A 6,679-nucleotide genomic window follows, 5' to 3' on the forward strand; every position below is an offset into this window, starting at 1 on the left:
GGAATGTGTAAAATGCAAATTATATATTTTATCTTTACTCTTATATAGTCGCGTAAAAATTAAACAGATATACGTAATTTAAACAAGAGTGAAAAAGAAAAAAAGAGAAGAAAGATGCGAGAGTACCGTGATTGTGTGTAGAGGTAAAGCGAAGAGGCAAGAGGATTAAGTGGAAGGGAGTGAAGTTAGGAGGAAGAGAAAAATAACGATAGCAACATGTGCGTACGTACGAAGTGAGTCACTAAGCTAGCGCTTAATCGATAAGGTTAACGTCTAAAGCCTAAGTCTTAAGATGATAATTAAATAGAATTAAGGAAACGGGCATATCGGTTGCAGCGGGCGGGGGCGGTGGTCATGGAAAAAACGAAAGAAACATCTGGTCGAAAAAGTACTTTCGGTCGCCGTTCTATGTACCATGGGCAATGCGCAATTAAGTAACTAGCGTGGGGTTTGCGATCGTGTATATAGTCAGTGTCTATTTGGGGAGCTCGCAGACTCCACCTATCGGATAGAGGATTTAAAACGCTTGATAAGAAATAAGCAGCTTTTGGTATCCTCCATATTAATGTAGTAGTACCGCGTAATATTTATTGTTACCATATTGCGTGTAGCAAAATGGATTTCCTTTTGTTTTTCAATAATCGCCCAATAAATATTTTTTACTACATATATCGTGCGTGATTCAATAAAAATCTATAGGTACGCTCTAAACATTCGTTGTTATTGTTTTAATATGATATTAACTTGTGAAATTCGACTTTGAATGTATATATCTACGATAGTACGTGGAATACTGTTGGATATATTTATTATATATTTTGAAGCTCATTTTTCCACTGGCTTACAATGTTCTCAAGTAGTTCGGTACGAAAAACTATATTATAATTGGCAACTAATTATAAACCACGTCCTCGCACGCCCATGCGCCGAAGAGTTCCTGACTACCTGTCAGTCTCCAGACAGGTGTCGTTAGTTTCGTATACCTTTCTAGGTACTGTATATCTATCAAAATATGTAAAGAGAAAGAGGAAGGGTAGTCCATCGCCTCTCTACTTCAGTCAAAGCGAAATCCATTATTCCGAGTGCTGTAACTTAAAAACGTTCATCATGCTGTACAATTCAATTAACCGTCTTTTATACGATACAAACGAAAACATAAAAAAAAAGGACTGACAGCCAAAACGAAAACACAATTAAAAATGGATTTACAACTTCATATCGGTAAAATAGAGGAAAATTTGCTACGCTCGATAAGGACATACGCGCCGTGATATCCCTAAACTTCTGTTCAATTACGTCGCTTTAATCGGTGTTTTTCTATTGGTTTTATTTTTGAAAAAGATCGTTGTATAGAAGTTGAGTACTTATGCTTTCGCCCAGCGTCGTATCGTCTGAATAAAAATGTCTGAATTAGATGTCGCGTTTAAAAATCTGGCTCGACGACTCGCTCACTATACATTCAACGCATTTGTAAATATACAGGTAATTGTAAAGTAACGGGTATTGCTTTTTTCGGCTGCAATTTGAAAAGTCGTCGTCATTGTTTCAGAAAAAAACTTTTTCCAATTCAACGAAAAGTTTCCTAGAACGCGCGGTTTCATTCGTAATAATTCCGCTGTGTGAAGACTGATAGACCCGGTAACACGCGACGAAAACGGTGTTTTACACGATAACAGTTTAAAACGTATCCGATTAAAATAGTATTGCGAGGTTCGTGTGCTACGAATAGAATTTCGTACATGTCGAGGTCGTCGTTTAGAGAATTGATTCAAGGTTTTTACTTCTAAAAAAAATTCTATCGGGGAAGAAAAAAAAGAACAACAGTACTTATCGAGGGTGGTCCGATTTTTGTTGAAACGCGGCGATGTAAGTCCTGTGTCACGGGCCACGCTGTTACAAGAGAAGCATTGTAAATAATTCCACGCGAACGAAATGGGCGCATCGACGAGGTTTTTTTTATCGGCGGGGCAATGTGAAAGGCGACGTCTGACGTCGTGGCATTGAATCGCGAGCCGCGACCACTGTATACGATACCGCGTAGGTAAAGTAGGTACCTGTTTAATAGACTAAAAGGATTACAAAGTAATGGTAGCAGAGAACTAATTAATTACTATTTATTGATACGGTACTGTAACGATATACGAGCAACGCCATGGCATACGGACGATTCGACCACCTCCGATGGTCTGGTTGCCTGTAACCGTGACGAGGAAAATAGAGTAAAAGGATGACAATATTATTAAGAGCTGCCACGTTGTCGTCCCCAGATGTATGTACTTGTGATCGCTCCAGTGTGTAGAGCTCTTATGCTTTGTTTTCAATAAAATCTCGAAAAACGATGAACATCACATTTTGTAGATATCTATTCCACATTTGTAGACTTCTCTGTATCATTATCTGTATTTATAGATATCGATACTTACGGATACCTATATTCACAGATTCATCCGTGCAAGTAGTTCGTACCAATGCGATTTTATGAATAGAGCTTAAGATATCGTAGTACTGGAATTATGTGCGTCATCTTCTTTTTGGCTACATCGACTGCACACTCGAGCCATCAGTGTTACGTGGACACATTGCTCCGACCGAACCGGTGGAACATTCATGTACATGTTATATTGTACAAGAACATATTACACACGTACACACACAACAACCGCGCACGGACGCACGTACACACATACGCAGCAGTACACGCCCAACACACAAAAAAGACCGGGTACAACGCATTCGTTTGAAGCGGGTACGCGCGATGCGGAAGAAAAAAAAAGAGAAACACATTTAGATAGGGGTGTGCCTACAGGCCGAAAAATATGTAGGCAACGCCACTTTACCGAAGTATAAGTGGAAAAGATGATATAAATAAAATAAATCTATATATATATATATATATAAATTATATATATTTAAATATAAATATGAAATATAAATATAAATATAAATATAATAGTATTACGAATTACGATAAACGTATATAATTATTTTGTAGTGTCCTGCATTATGTAAACTAAATGTACACATGAGAGAAAAAAAAATGTATGTCAGCGAACGATGTTGATTATAATGATAATGATGATGATAACGACGATGACGACGATGACGACGATGACGGCGATAATGATGGCGATGATGGTGACGACGATTACGATAATAACGATACGATTGCAATGACGAACGATATGCACGCGAATGAACTATGTATTATGAGTAATGACAGCGACGATGACGATGGGAAACGATAATAGTATTATACGCTATCATGTCGACAAGTCTAAACCGTATTGTATTATATTATATAAGAGTCTGTCCATATTAATAATAATTATATTAATTATAATAGCTGTGTTTGAAATCGAGAAATAAATTGTGGTTGAATATGAAAATCAAAGAGAGTGTGAAGCTCGGTTTTGGGCCAAAGACGTGTCATCCGGGATATATGGTTTTCTCTCCTTCAACTTTCGTTTCTACGTCCGACCGAACTTTATCGATCGAGTATACGTGTTTGAAAGCAGTCACGTGGACGGTTGGTTGGGATCGTTCGTCCCCGCTTCGCGAGATTCATCGTACCTTCGTGTGTGTACCGTCCTTTCTCTCTTTTCCATTAATTAACCGATTGATAGAACTTCATCGATTGTTTTATTTTAATGTCAGCAGCGAGTATATAATTACGCTACTGGTTTTAAAGTTCGAGACCATGTTCATGATCATTGTACCTCGGAATATAGCAGACAAATAGCTATAATTACCATCTGTCATTTCACAACGCCTTAATAATCATCATGAGACGTCATTAAATTCATCAGCCGTATATCTCGTAACTTAAACGATACGCCAAATCACGATAAGGTACAGAGACGAATTCGACGATCGTATTAACTAATGTCCCTGGTTGAAATTAAATTGAAATTAGAACGATCGGATAATCATCGCCGGAGGGTGGTCTCGAATTCCGATGATTGATAACTATACGTAGCTCTAATTCGTGGCATGTGACGTATTCGGGAAGGTGGTGCCGGAACGATGTTCGAATTCGGGTCGATCGGCTGGACGTCTTTCACGGTCGAACGAAAATATCGGCGGTTCGCCGCTACGCCACTGGGACCCTTCGAAAAGGTTGCCCGGTAACCCGAAGGTTGCATTTATACGAATTGTGGCGGAAGGAACCATTGTATAATCCAAGATGGCCTCCACCTCGGAGAGGATTATTATTGGCTAATACGAGGCAAGAGGCTCCGCCTTGGCTCACGGCTCGTGACGGGATGATTTATTGGGATTTCTGTCTGTTCGCCCCTGCGCTGCAACGAACATACCGTGTGCCTAGCTTCTAGGAGGCCGGTACGACTGGAACACCGCGATATTGGATTTCGACATTTCGCCCAACTGCAGCTGTAACAGCCCGCGGATTTCTTCTATACGTCGTAGAGATGTCTCCATTCTCGCTTTGTCCACGTGCAATTCCATGTGTCTTTGCCTGACCTAATTTCCCCTTCCTATTTCAGCGCTGCTTTACCCCATCGCTCTTTCGTTCGATCCGCTAATGAAATTTTCGAGGAAGATTGCTTTGCCCCGCTTCTGGAAATCGTGGAAGCGTTGTTGATATTTAATATAGGATGGTGAAATAATTTCATCCAACTGCTACACGCCAAGCCATGTATATACGTAAGTGGAAATTCGACGGCTCGATGCAGTCGTTCTTGAGTTATGAGTGCAATCGAGAAGTGGGTGAAGATCAAACAAGCGTGTCGACTAGAACGTCTGTCAGGTCAATTGACGGTTCGTCTCCCTTTGTTATTTATGGTCAAGGACGTTCTGCCGGTAGAATCGCTCGTATCAACTCGCTGCTAGGTCGTTAGACTATCCAGATCTGCTTGATATCCACCGAACATAAGAAATCTATTAGTTTTAAAGAACAGTACTTAACGGTAAGTATTCATTCGCCTAATTAACTCTGTCAAACAAACAAACGAGAAATAAAATAAAGAAATAAACAGGATCTTAAAACATATATTCAGCACGTTTAAAATATCAACAATGAATTGTCAAAGTAAATTAAACTGAATAATTCCCACTTTCGCAATACTGTCTCGCCAACGATTAGAACGCCTCTGAAGATTATCAAGGACGCGAACCAGAATCGTCATCGAGTGAGTATTAAAGAGCGTCCGTAACGTAAGAGGAGGAAATGCACGTGCTGACCTTTGCCAATTCCGTTGTTGCAGGTGCATCCAGGTTGCAAGGTGGAAAGGTGGGGGGCGAAGAAGAAGGAAGATGGAAAGGGAAGGAAAGAAAGAGATAGACAGATAGACGGACGAAGAAGGGAGAAGTGCGAGGCGGTGGAGTGAAGAGCCGGCAAGATAGAGGGGCTTGGCGGGAGGATGGCGGTCAGAATTTATGGCCGCTTTATCACTTTACCGGCCTTGCCGCGTCTCCTTTAGCCGCGAGGAGGGCAGGATCTCACGATGAACTTTGGCACTCGACTCCGCCGCACTCGACGAACGGTGAGCCCCTCTAACTTTCTTGTTTACTCGCATTTCGCCGAAGAGAGATTACGCGTACACCTGTTTCCTCTTTCATCCTTTCCCGGAATCCTACAACCGAATCAGACACCGTTTGGGAATGGAAATTGCCTGCTGATGATTACACCGAGTTTTAAACCGAGTCATCGAGGGTTCACGAATTGTGTGAGGAGCCGTTTCATAAATTTGGTAAATTAATGAATATCTTAATTACTGCGTATTCATATTTGGCCGATATTTATTATCGCTCGTGCTATTAGGATGTAGTTAGGTTTATTGATTTTTTATCAGCACAGTTTACTCTTTAATTTATTATTTCAGATCTATCTTTTATTTATCTTACCCTAATTGGAGAATATTTCGATCGTCGACATGTAAAACACTCAGACATTCCCACGAGGATTACAATTACCGCTATCGAGGAAAAATCTGCAAGAAGCGGGTTCGGCGCACAGATCAGGCCGTTCCACGTGTCACCCCTGGCGCAGGAAGAAAACCGCGCGCGGCAGGCGTCGCGAAATTTACGCGAGGCCGTCCAGGCGTCGTGACGCGCGTACGACTGCATAACGCATAAAGTAACCCCCATTAACAGACCATAAATTCAATCCCTGCGGCACCGTTGTTATGTATGAGCGTCGTTAGTGTTAATAGAGTGTTAATTGCTCCTATACCGCTCTCGATTCTGTTCAGGACGTAGGTGACGGAGCCGCTGATGGTGGTAGAAGGCGAGACGGACGAGCGGTGAGAAAGAGAGACGAGGAGAGAGAATGCCATGGAGAGAGACCGTAGAGGATTCTCGGTTGCGTGTTGTCCAGCTACTACTAGCGCCGTGCTTCTGCTGTTTTGCATAGGGAATGCATCAATTTTCGGCGCTTCTCGTTCACAGATCCCTCTCTTCCTTTTACTCTCTTTCTCTCTTTACCGCCCTTCTTGCCCCTATCTTCGTACTCTCTGCCCCTAGCCGAGCGCAGCTTAACTTCCGGCACGCACAACTTCCACCGTTACCCCCACCAGCATAGTGTTTCCTGTAACTGTAATTCGCATCGAAGATAATTGATATCCCTGTTGGTCGCATCCCTCCATCAGCGTACGTGATAGCCACTTTCGTGACGTTTGTAGTAACGATGACCGTTTGCGATTTTCTTGTTGCCCTCCGATGG

The sequence above is a fragment of the Bombus affinis genome, chromosome 18, assembly GCF_024516045.1.
Source record: "Bombus affinis isolate iyBomAffi1 chromosome 18, iyBomAffi1.2, whole genome shotgun sequence".
Taxonomy (NCBI): Eukaryota; Metazoa; Arthropoda; class Insecta; order Hymenoptera; family Apidae; genus Bombus; species Bombus affinis.